This window comes from Parasteatoda tepidariorum, chromosome 8, assembly GCF_982258835.1.
Source record: "Parasteatoda tepidariorum strain Cologne lab strain chromosome 8, Ptep-v5.0, whole genome shotgun sequence".
Lineage (NCBI taxonomy): Eukaryota > Metazoa > Arthropoda > Arachnida > Araneae > Theridiidae > Parasteatoda > Parasteatoda tepidariorum.
Window position 1 is genome coordinate 100,791,492 of NC_141762.1, and position 4,834 is coordinate 100,796,325.

The following is a 4,834-nucleotide window of genomic DNA, read 5'->3' on the forward strand; positions in this document are numbered from 1 at the left end:
AAGTTTCTCTCTTACGAAATTATATAAATTTATATTATCTAAAAATGAAATTGTTGGGAATGTTTACGTTGTAATTCGGGAATATTTTCCTAACATGATTCAGTCAGAAACCGATTACAATCTTAGATGAGAAATTTACTACTTTTTTCTAATTTTTTTTTTCTTAGCAATTTCTTTCAAGTACATTTTCCAATAAAATTATAGACAACAGTAAGTTTCTTCTCGAATTCGTAGAAATAACTTTTACTTTGATTTGTAAAATAAAATTAACATATTAATCTTAAAACGATAATTTAGTAATCGTGATAAGTTAAATTCTGTTTTACAATTTCAAAATTATTTTAATTGTAGATGTTGGCACATTTTTTACAATCCTGAAGTAAATTTGATTTATCCCTTTATACATGGTAAACATAGAATGTCTTGACAATAAATCTAAAGGTAAAAATTTGAGATTGCTTTGTAATATACTTTTACTTTCCGAGACTTTAGGATTGAAATAATAGTCAAAATCAGAAACTTATTAATAGAGGAATATTAAGAAGTGATAAATATTTTCGTGAATACAGTTAAGTATAAAAAAATTTACAAACTACTATAAGAATTTTTTTTTTATTAATTATCCTGTCCAATAAAACTCAAAAGCTTTAAGTTCTTTAAAATTCAAATTTGGTAACAATCGGTTCTTAGAAAAATATTTTTCTTTACTTTGTCATGCTGTTCTTAAACTGAGCTCACTGTTTAATGCAATGTTTATAATATATATTTTATGTACTATTTGTAATATATCACATAGTTTCGTTGTTGGTTCGGCGTTTAAGACAATTGCGTGACAAGCTGCTACGTTGCAACTGTGTCAGAGCTGTATTTATATGTTTGTCTTCTAGAAAAAATTATATAGCAGATCTGACCTAAGAATTGGAATAATATAGATCTTGATTACATGCCACCTGATAGTATCTGCCAGAATGATACGAATTTTGTTAATGTAAGAAATATCGCAGATGATGAAATATTTACCTAGACAACGTAAAATCCTGTAGAAGAAAATATCGGAAACAGCTTAATGACGTTAGATTAGCATTAAAGGAAGATAAGCTTTTGAAAAAACTTAAAATATTTTATGTAGATAAAGAACCCGATCTTTTAATGCTTTTAGATAATGGGACTTAACAAGCAGGAAAATTTAATAAACTATTATACCTGCTGCATTAAGACACAAATGCATACCGCAGGCACATTTGACAGATTTTGGGATTAATAAAACATATATTAGAGATTTCTGGAAAAATATTTTTCCAACGTATATAACTTCACAAAATCCTGTTAAAATTGCTACTTTATTAACTTGTCAAAATAAAAACGTACATTCCAAAGTACAGATAAACATTCCTAAAGCCCTTGGTGAATCAATTACCCTTATGAAAAAATCGAGGTATAAATGAGGTATAAACAAGGTATATTTTAAAGGTATAAAGGAGGTTGTTATTTAAAGACGTCGTTGAGGTTGAAAAGGGTGCAAATGAATACCTCAAAACCAACCTCAAATATTCCTTAATATATACCTCCAGAGGTATATATGTTTCAACTTGAGGTGTTTAATTTTACATCTTGGGAGAGGTAGATATTTACTACTTTAAAGTGTTTCATTTTCAACCTTAGGTTATTACTTATCAGCTTGAAGTATATTTATTTACACTTGTGGAAGTATTTATTCAACAACCTAAAGTGTGTCATTTTACACTTCAGGTTATTATAAATCAACCTCAGGTGTATTTTGTTCCACTTCAGGTAATTATTTTTCAACCACAGGTATCTAATTTTATGCTTGTAGAGATATATATTTTTCAACGTATGGTGTGTCATTTTACACTTCAGGTTATTTCAAATCAACCTCAGGTGTATTTTGTTCGACCTTAGCTTATTACTTATCAGCTTGAAATATATTTTTTTACACTTGTGGAAGTATTTATTCAACAACCTAAGGTGTGTCATTTTACACTTCAGGTTATTATAAATCAACCTCAGGTGTATGTTGTTCGACCTCAGGTAATTATTTTTCAACCTCAGGTATCTAATTTTATGCTTGTAGAGGTATATATTTTTCAACCTGAGGCATGTCATTTTACTCTTCAGGTTATTTCAAATCTACCTCAGGTGTAATTTTTGATAGTTGGAAAGGTGATTTTTTACTAACGTAAGGTGGAATTTTTCACCTCAAATATAAGTTTTTATGCTTGTAAAGGAAATTTTTTTAATCAAACTAAAATATGCCATTTTTCCCTTCAGGTTATATTTTTTTATGCTAATGCTGGTAATTAAATATAATTAAAATGTTTCTCCTTAGACTGCTAATTTTTAACCTAAAATATATATCTTTTCACTTGTAGAGGTATTTATCACTCTGATGGAGTTTTTAATGTTACACATTAGGTGGTAATTACTTATTAACTTTTTACGGTCTGTCTTAATTTTCACTGCTAATCCTGATGCTAAGAAACTATTTTCTAAACACATAGGCGGAATACGGATGAATCTTTCTTTCGAAAGAATTTTCGACTGATTTCCATGTATTGTGTGAGGAAAAGTAAAATGCAATGCAAAGAATATATCTTCCTTTAATTTTGAAATACAACCCATTGGAATGTATTCTTCCTCACACAATTCAAAATAGGAATTTTCACTTAACGCCTTTAATTTATAGTTTGTGAACCTTGTGCTAATTTGCAATTAAATAGTTCATAAAATTTATTAATCTTGAATTAACATGTAGAGTTGAATAATGTTAAGTATGCTGACTCATAAACCTTAAAAGAACATTTCAAATGCTTCTGTAATTTTAATAATTTCAATTAAACTGTCGTGAAAAGAGGATACATTTGTTTCAGAAAAATGTGGGAACTCATTTATATAGAACAGATGTTAAAGGCGCTAATTTTTTGTAAAAGCGAAATAACAGCAAATTTAAATAATTTAGCCAGCTTACAAATAAAAACTTTTATTAACAAAAAAAAATTAATTTTTCGTTCAAGAAATCAAAATTCTTGACAATTACTCTGCTTCTTCTGCAAGTTTGCTGTGCTTACGTTATTTGGAGCATTGGAACCTATAAATAAAAAATTTGAATTAGCGAGAGTCATATTTACATTGATAATGACAAATTTTAAAAGATTAGAATAATATTTTAAAGCTTATTTCGTTGCATAAATCACCTTTTATTATTATTTCTATTCAATTTTGAATAAATAAATGGTTTCTTTAGTAACAGCAGATGAATAATAATAATGACCTGCAAAACTCTCCTCCCAGTATATTTCAATTCTTTATTTTGACTGTTTAAACATATCACTTAAAAAAGCTAATTTTTCTATAAGATGCATATAAAAACTGCTGTAGAAATAACACGCTTATTGAAATTCTTAATTTTCCAATAATTCAACCGACCATTTTTAATTATGGATTGTTATGCTGATATTTAAATTTTTTTCTCAGCAAATTTTGAATAAATTCAATTACACTGGCCTGCTTGTTTAAATTTTTAGTCCAATTTCGCAAAAGAAATTGTACTAAAACCAATTCTCAATGCTGCTGATTCCGAAAATAATTGTCTATCACGTAAGGTTTTTAAAAACAAAAGGTCATTTTCAACCTTTTATTTAATGTGATCAAGAATCAATCATCTTTTAATAAAAGAATGTAGAACATCAATGTTTTGTGTTTTTCATGCCCCATCGAAATAAAAGCAACATTAAGTTTATATGTTTACTTGCCTGAGGGAATAATTTAAGATAATGCTATAAAATAATGTTTTCAAAAATCAAAGATCATGCAAACTTTATCAGTAATTTTTTAGGTGAAAAGATTTCATTGAATCAAAGCAGAATAATTTACTTGTCTTTTTTCTTTTTGGTGTATATTTAGAGTTACTCCCAGGGAAAGGCTCTCCAGTTACTAGTCTCCACTTCCTCCTAGCTGCAGAGCACGTATTATTGACAGCCTTATTCAAACCTTGAAATTCTGGATGCCATTTACGGAGCAGCTCTGTAAAAGTTGCATGTTCAAGTTGAGTAAAATCAAGTTATATAAAAGTTGCATAGCAAGTTTCATTTGGAAATTTTCAGATGAGATTTTTTTTAAAGAAATTGAAGGAAATTGAAATATATATTTATATAACTTTGATAAGTTACTAATGTTGACAACAAAAATCCAGAGTCAATAATACTTTTAAACTTTTTTAACTACAATATAAGCAGATTAAGTATAGGTTCACCAAAATGATTTTAATATTTAATTGAAATAATAAAATTATTTTTTTGGAATAGCTGTCTCAGTAAATTTGTTTTATACAATATTCTTTGTGGATTAAAGATAAAAACTATTTTATTAGAGCACACTATTTATACGAAAAGTTTTCATGTTCTTTTAGTCTCTTTACGAGTCTTATTAAAAATAAATTGAAAATCATTCCAAAATATTAAACTGCATCATGTTGATCTAGAATAATATTCAAGATTTTGCCTTAGCGGACTAAAAACTAAAATAAAACTAAACACAGTGGCGCGACAGCCCATAGAGGGCCAAGGTCTACTGTGCCCATTTCAGTTTTCTTGACCTTGGGCTCTGGGATGCAGGAGCAGATGTTCCGGTTAGGTGGTCAGCCGAACGCGGAACCCCCAGTGTTTAGTTCCCAAGCATGCTTGGTACTCATTTATCGACCCACTGAAAGGATGAAAGGATGAGTCAACCTTGCCCGGCCCAAGGATCGAACCCAGGACCTGTGGCACGGAAGAGCGGGGCGTTGCCTTAGTGGACTAAACGGACAAAAAGTTTGAAT

General features: G+C 29.0%; 1 long non-coding RNA gene across 1 annotated transcript; it reads right to left on the minus strand.

Annotated features, from left to right (window-relative positions):
• Window positions 1-2,982: 2,982 nt before the first annotated feature.
• Window positions 2,983-4,042, minus strand: LOC147806581 (uncharacterized). Its single transcript, XR_015435983.1, has 2 exons — window positions 3,892-4,042; window positions 2,983-3,106 (listed from the first exon to the last, which is right to left on the minus strand). It is a non-coding gene; the product is annotated as an uncharacterized LOC147806581 (long non-coding RNA).
• Window positions 4,043-4,834: the final 792 nt, after the last annotated feature.